Genomic DNA, 8,456 nt, shown 5'->3' with positions numbered 1-8,456 from the left:
ATACTGGAAACAATCTGTGGCCTTCATCTTCTCTTTGTCTTCTTTCTCCATTAGCGTGAGGAAGTCCTTAGAGACTGGAGGAACACAGAGCAATTTGGCCAATTAGGAGCTCTGTTCTTTGGGCTTCCAAGACCATTTAATAGGCAATAGTCAGCCTGTCCCTTTTGTCACAGTTGAATGGCTCCAGTATTGAGGGTCCCACACCTGTGTGTGCACCAGGAAGATCCTATCTGATGCTGTATCCTTGTCAGAAGCTGGACACATACATTTATCCTGGGGGTAAAGTCTCACCCTTTGCTGGTCATGGGCCTGTCTTCGGACCTGCATTCCTTGGTCATGACCCAGCAGAGAAGCATTGTGACCAGGTAAACACAAAGGGAACCCCAGCTTGTGGGAGAGACCCTAGGAAGTGCTGTTTCCTCATAATGAGGACAAACATATTCATTAGTAATTCCAACTGTACTCCTTGATCTCACCTGGCCAGATAGCTTCAGTATCTTCAATGTCTTCAGTGTCAGGCCAGGTGAGTGGCATGCAAAGTTTCTGCTATGAAGAATGTGAAGTGTATGTTTTTGGTTGTGGTGGGGGTAGCAGAAAACTTATTCAAAATGTGCTTTCCACCCAAACTGCTTCTACTTTTCGTAGATATCTCACCCACAGTAGTAGGAAATGCATCCTTCTTAGTAATCCAGATGGGCTGGTTCCATATGTTGGTGATTGTGAGTTACAGTGCTATAAACATTGATGGGGATGTATCCTTATAGTATGCTGATTTTAGTTATGTTGGATAAATACTAAGGAGTAGGAGAGATAGGTCATGTGGTGATTTCATTCTTTTTTATTTTTATTTTTTGAATTGCTGGATATTTTGAACCTGAGCTTTGGGCATGCTAGGCAAGCACTATATCACTACGCCATATCCCCAGCCTCATACCTACACTTGAGGAAACTCTCTCACTCTTCATAGTGGTTGTACTAATTTGCTGTCCCACCAACATCACATAAGTGAACATTTTCCCTCACACCCTTGCCAGTGTTTATTATATATTGTATTCTTGATAACTGCCATTCTAACTGGAATGAGAAAAATTTCAGGGCAGCTGTTTTAGAATTTATCTGATTGCTAGGGATATTGAACATGTTTTCATATGTTCATTTGCATTTTTTGGCCATTTTTATTTCTTCATTTGAGAAGTGTCATAGTGTTTCTTAATTTATTTCATTAAAAGGACTTTTTAATGCACAAAAATATTGTTATATCTTTTTCTTAAATGAGTAGGCATTATTTTACTGAGATAGGTATTTTTTTAATCTCTAATATTGTTTGTCTTTGAAATCTGTTCAGTTGAGCATTTCTGAAGTATGAACAATTCTAAGATGAGGTTTATTACAACTGAGAAATGCTGCTAATAGTTTATGGATATCAAAGGTTAATTCAAAATATGTAGAGTTCTGAGTAACTACTTGTGTCATTTTTCAACCATTTTCCTTTTACCCAAGATGTACAAGGAATATGGAAGAACAAAATCTAACAGGTGTCTCAGAATTCCATCTCCTGGGCCTCTCAGAGGACCCAGACCTGCAGCCACTCCTCTTTGGACTGTTCCTGTCCATGTACCTGGTCACAGTGCTTGGGAACCTGCTCATCATCCTGGCCATCAGCTCTGACCCCCACCTCCACACCCCCATGTACTTCTTCCTCTCCAACTGGTCCTTGGCTGACATCGGCTTCATCTCCACCACAGTCCCAAAACTGCTCGTGAACATCCAAACTCACAGCAGAGTCATCTCCTATGTGGGCTGCCTGACACAGATGTCTCTATTTAGCATTTTTGGATGTATTGATGACATGCTTCTAACTGTGATGGCCTATGACCGGTATGTGGCCATCTGTCACCCCTTGCAATATATGGTCATCATGAACCCTCGCCTCTGTGACTTCTTAGTTTTTCTGCCTTTTCTGGTTAGCCTTTTGGACTCCCAGCTGCACAATTTGGTTGCTTTACAACTCAACTACTTCAAGGATGTGGAAATTGGTAATTTCTTCTGTGATCCATCTCAACTACTTAATTTTCCCTGTACTAATACATTAACCAATACTATAGTCATGTATTTTACTAGTGCCATCTTTGGATTTTTTTTCCTGTCTCAGGGATCCTTTTCTCTTATTATAAGATTGTTTCCTCCATCCTGAGGATCCCTTCCTCAGGTGGGAAGTACAAAGCCTTCTCCACCTGTGGGTCTCACCTCTAAGTTGTTTGCTTATTTTATGGAACAGGCCTTGCAGGGTACCTTCATTCAGCTGTGTCATCCTCCCCCAAGAAAGATGTGGTGGTGGCCTCAGTGATGTACACTGTGGTCACCCCCATGCTGAACCCCTTCATCTACAGCCTGAGGAACAGGGACATTAAAAGTGCCCTCTGGAGGCTGCACAGAAGGACTCTCTAATCTCATTATGTATTCCATCCTTTTCTTAGAATTGATCAGAAACTCAATCTAGGACTTCAGATGCTTCAATGTGGAATCACTATTTTTGTGTTTTCTTAGTTGGTGCTCACTTCATATTTCCTGTCTGAATACTGTTTTATTGGGGTGTCTTTAATTCAATTTCATGATTTTCCTTGGATCCTTTTTCATTGTTAACATCAAAATTGGCAACCCCTGTTCCTTCTCAGCAATTCCCTGGACTCCAAGTAAAATGCTAAACTCTATTTTCACACAGTTAAAATTGGTGTTCTTTAAAGTTCTTGTGAATTTTCTTTAAAAATTTTATCCAAAGGGGTTGGGTTGTGGCTCAGTGGTAGAGCACTTGCCTCGCACATGGGAGGCACAGGGTTGGAGCCTGAGCAACACATTTATATATAAGCAACACGTGTGTGTGTGTGTGTGTGTGTGTGTGTGTGTGTATTGTGTCCATCTACAACTAAGAAAAGTATTTTTAAAAAAAACAATTACATCTAAGTATGAATTGAGGCATGTTACATCTCCGGGTCAGATCACTGGTCTCCAGTTTGACTTTCATTGTAAGAGAAGTTAAAAATTTTTTTGACTAGGTCTCATGCTTATGGATTCCCATTAATACAGATCTGACTAATTAAATGTTTAGAAGAACCTTCTATGAAGGTTCATATGCTGGTTCCTAAAGGATTGTCAGGATGGCCTTAGGCTTGAGCCTAAGCAACTCCATTTTAAAAACTCCAGTTTGAAACCTGCAGTCTCACAAGGCACATCTAACAGAGCCCTCCAGTGTGGCCCTCAGACAAGTCACTTCCCCTCTCCCTGATAAACAGTGTGAAGCTCTGGCAGGCTGTCCTCACCTGATAAGAGGGAAAGGCAAGAAGGCCCTAGTGGAGACCACCAGACCAGATGTTTCTGAAATCCAGTGGTAGCTGATAAGGATTGAAAGTGGGGGGTCAAAAGCCCCTAAATAATAGAGCAAATGAACAGGGATTCAGCCAGCCAAAACAAGGAAGCATGTGAACTGGAGAGCCTGATGAGGACCTGACATCCCAACACTTGTCATCGTTCCTGATCCTCTGTGTGATCCTCACTGCCCTCAAACTCTACCACCTTGTCTGGACCTTGGTGAGAGCCGCAGCTCCTCCCTACAACCCCCTCCTCAACTGGTCGTCCATTCCACGCCAGGAGAAGCCTGCCTTGGTTCCGGACCTGATCACTCTGGTCTGAGTGAGTGTGCATCTGCTGGATGTAAAGCCTAAGGCTTGAGACTTTTGAGCTCATCGTGCAGAGGGAGTGTCTGTCATGAGCCTGTCATGATTAAGTGTGTCTGCAGTGCTAAGAATTAATCTGGAATTATCTGCTGTGAACTGATTATGTCTATTGCAGTGCCTAGCACTAAGGACTGTCATTTTCTTGATTCAGAACCTATAGAGTGAAACTGTATTGAGTGCTTTGAGTGAATAAAGCATTGAAAAGGGCAGAGATGTGGACATTCTTTATTTCTCCCCCTCGACTGCAAATGTCACTATTTTGCCTCTTTGCGACAGGGATCAATCTCAAAAGGGCAAGTCAGAGCACCAGGCAAGGTGGTTTTCTTGGGATCTCTTCCTTAAACTCATGCCCATCAACCCCACGGAGCTTGTCATGCACTGGTTTAAGCGAGTGACTCTCTCCTCCAGTCCCACCCTTCTGTAGTTGTATTCTCAGGCTGACTGGGGACTCTTGGAATCACTTCTCCACCTTCCACCTTGTTCGGTGGTCACACTGGTTACACCACGGTCACTAATTTCATTACTTTGAAAATCCAGTATATGTCACTAGGCCCTTTTTCCTCTCTCTCCATTAAAATATTTAGATTTGTTTGTATTCTTATGGGACCCGGAGTGATAAATTGTAACATGGGGAAAAAGATATGTTGTGAATTGTCTGAAATTGGAATATTTTTAAAAGTGATGAAGATATAAAGCTTATTTTAAATTTATATGCTTATTCAGGTGTCCAAGTGAGTGAGGATTCAGGAGTGGTATGACACATTTTCTTAAAAGAAAAAAAAAATCATCCTTTCTTATTCTGTGGCTTCCTGCTTTGCCCTGTGTTTTCTTCCTATCACATGTTAACACCATAATAAGCCACTTTGTCATGAGTCCCTCATTAGAGATGGCACCATGTTATTTTGAATGTCCAAATCTGAAATTGCAAGCTAAATAAACTTCTTTTCTTCATAAGTTTTCCAATATCAGGTATCTTGTGATAGCAACAGAATCATACTAATATGTCGCGACCCCTCGCCGGCAAGGGAAAACACGACACAGGATTCTTCTTTCAGCAGTTTATTCAGGCCTTGAGTCATGTATCATCTTCTAGCGCCCGCCCGCCCGACACACCCAAGCACAGCTTAATAAAGCCCCCCGCATCCCAATCCTAAGCCGCCACGTGGATCTCTCTCATAGGGTGGAAAGGGATTGTGCGCCAACTCTCCATAAAAGGAGCTGTTTATCACAGGCCACAGTGGAAGCCGGCGCCATCTTCTAATGGCGGCCACGGTTTATAAGAATGGCTTACCACACTAATACAAAAGGGCAATTTAGCTTTAATCAATCAATGAAAATGTTAATCCCAAGAAATAAATATTAAACCCTTTCAAACACACATACCCCAAATAATTTTTGACCAAATATCTGAGTACAGGTGGCTCATTAAGATTCCACTAAATTCCACAATATCACACAAGAAATGTTGATGATATATTTACAGATGTATATCTAGTATTGCTATTCCTCACCAGACTGCTTGACATTCTACTCCTGAGAAAAGGCATATATAGATTTTATTTTTATTATTAAATAATTTGGGGGAATTATTGTTCCCCAAGTTACAGAATAAAAGAAGAGTTACAGAATAAAAAATAGATATTGATCTTTTCTATAAAAACAAGTATAAGCTAATGAAGGCAAAATTTTCTTAACTAAATATCTAAAAAGGAAGGCCAGAAATTCTGGGTTAACTTTTTCATCAGAATAGTAACCATAGGAGGCAGAATTAAATCAAAACAAAATACATACAACATTTTATTATACCAAATAGCTACCGTTGTTTTTGTATGCCATACTTTGAAAATTCTTTTGGCTTTGGCAGTAACCTCAGTATGTTATCCCCACCCCCCAGGATGACATGTCATCAACAGGAAAACACTTTGCTATGGCCTAATCATTACCGATGTCTCAACACTGATTCTTCTATCCCTACATGTACTCTGTACCTGCTGCCACAGTCTGGCTGGGCACACAATCACGAGCCACCACACAGCTTGTAGATTCAAACAGCAACTCTTTATTCCCGAACTCACACAAGCCGTCTACAATCACGTTTTGGGGAAATCCACGTTCTCTGCCCAAATCCACCCCCACTGGGCTTCTGTCTCCCAAAAAATACTGTCTGAATCCTGTGAGAACTCATGGGGAACTCAGGCAGCAGGATACGCCCTATTCCCAGCAGGAATAATCTTAAACCTGGAACCACCCTAAACCCGGATAGTCCTAAACCGGGAATGCCCTAAACTCGGATTTGCCTTGGTCCTTGAGCAAGGTCACCTACATGCAATGTCACTGCAAAATGTCCTATTTCCACGAGTCCTTCCACTAAGCAACATGGGGTATGCTGGCAAGGAAATTGTCATACCTACTTGGCTAATGGCTCCCAGCAAAAAACAACCAAAAAAAATAAAGAAAAAAGGAAAAGAATTATCAGACTACTGTAAAATGGAGAGTCAATGAGAAAATGCCAATAAATGTCTTACACAACAGATATTTTACTATGATTTAATGGTTTGATAAAGAAACCTATATTGGATGGCAGCTGTGAAGAATTCAAATAACAGTAAATGTTGGAGAGGATGTGGAGAAAAAGGAACACTTTTACACTGGGTGGGACTGGAAATTAGTACAACTATGGGAAACAGTATGGGCATTGCTCAAAAGACTGGGCATGGAACCACCATCACACTCAGCTGCACCACTCCTTGGTATTTATCTTAAGGAATTAAAGTCATGATACTACAGTGATGCATGCATACCCATGTGTACAACAGCACAATTCATAATACTCAAACTATGGAACCAGCCTAGGTGTTCAACAACAGTTGAATGGATAAAGACAATCTCTCTCTCTCTCTCCCTCTCTCTCTCTCTCTCTCTCTCTCTCTCACACACACACACACACACACACACACAGAGACACACACACGTTTTATTCATCCAAAAGAAAAACAAAATCATGTCATTTGCAGGAAAATGGAATGAATTTGAGATATTAGTTAAGTAAAACAAGTCAAATTCAGAAGGTCAAGGGTCACATGTTTTCTTTCATATGTGAAAACTAAAGAGAAAAAAGGAAAAGAAATGTGGTTGTGGGGGTTTCATGAATATCAAAGAGAGATCAGTAGAATGGAGAAAAGGGACCCCTGAAGTGGGGGGAGGGAAAGCAAAAATGCTGAGGAGTGATGTTGGTCAAATTATGTTGTTATATTGTGTTCATATATGAATATGTAATAACAAATCTCACCATTATGTACAACTACAATGCACCAATAAAAATATGGAAAAACCATATTAAATAAAAATTTCAAAAATGTTACTTCAAACTTCATTATGTTTTAATTATTGAGAGGTATAGTGTACGCTAATGCTACATTTGTGGTCAGTGATGTATGATTATGTAGATTTAACTAAACTATATTAAAATTTTTTGTTTACCATGGCAAATGAGTCACATATTAAATGATTTTTAAAAGATAAATATTATTTGACTGAGTGCTTCATGTAGAAAGAAGGGAAATGAGAAGACCCAAAAATGTTGAAAAACTGCTGGAATAACTGGCACACAATGTTTTCCAGTCATTATCTATTGATTATAAATTAAGGTCTGGATAAGGTAGTTCTAGTTTTTACAGAGTGTTCATAAGCATTCTTTGTTTTTTCTTCTTCTTTGTACTGGAGATTAAACCCAGAGGTGCTTAACTACTGATCCACATCCCAAGCCATTTTTATAATATTTTACCTAGAGATAGGGTCTTGCTGAGTTGCTCAGTGCCTTCTAAGTTGCTGAGGCTGGCTTTGAACTCATGATTCTCCTGCCTCAGCTAACTGAGCCACTAGGATTAAGTTCACAAGCATTCTAATCACAGATGGTAAGTGCCATTTTTTGTAGAATAAAGTTAGCAATAATATTGAATTGTTTCTTAATTTTCCCTAATAAGTGACTTTTCTTTCTTTTTCTTTTTTGGTGGTACTGAGGGTAAAAATTGAGGGCCTTGTGCAGGAGAGGCAAACACTTTACCATTGAGCTACATCTCAGTTCTAAAAGTGATTTTTATTACAAGGGGAAGTATACTTATTCTCTATATTTTTATTCAAAGAGTTGTATTTATTTTAGTTACCATGAATTTATCTCTAATGATCTTGGCTTTTTATGATAACATGCTCAATTGAGTGTCTCTAAAGTAGGTGTCCATAGACAATAGCACAGAATACGTAACTTAAGTGTTGTAAAACTTGTTTTGTCACAACTGAGAAGTATTGCAGAAGGTGTGTGTACCTCAAGAGTGAATATCTTACTTTGAATACCTGAATTCAAAATATATACTGAATGGTAGGTGTTTCTTTATTGTTCTTTTATTTATTTATTTATTCATTATAAATCTTAATACACTATTATAATTTATCATATCTCTGATTATATACAATGTATGTTGACACCAAATTCACATCTTCATACATATATTTTGTATAATGATGAGGGTCTCCTTTCACTATCCATACAATTCCCCTTCTCCCTCCCTTTCTCTCCCACCCCTATTCCCTATCTAGAGGTAATCTTCCTCCCTTGCTTATTTGTTCTTTTATCCAACACTCTTTATTTTCCCAGAATGTTTCCAAACAATATATTAGAAAACCTTATATATGTCATGAAATGCTTATTCCTGGGCACCTCCCGTGGTC

The 8,456-nt window shown here is 39.6% G+C and overlaps 1 pseudogene; it reads left to right on the top strand.

The window, feature by feature from the left end:
* The first annotated feature begins 1,498 nt into the window (after window positions 1-1,498).
* On the top strand, window positions 1,499-2,448 carry LOC107133694 (annotated as a pseudogene).
* The last annotated feature ends 6,008 nt before the right edge of the window (window positions 2,449-8,456 follow it).

Source organism: Marmota marmota, unplaced genomic scaffold (assembly GCF_001458135.2).
Source record: "Marmota marmota marmota unplaced genomic scaffold, marMar, whole genome shotgun sequence".
NCBI classification, from domain to species: domain Eukaryota; kingdom Metazoa; phylum Chordata; class Mammalia; order Rodentia; family Sciuridae; genus Marmota; species Marmota marmota.
Note: the sequence above shows the minus strand (reverse complement) of the source record. Positions and strands in the feature narration are given on the sequence as shown.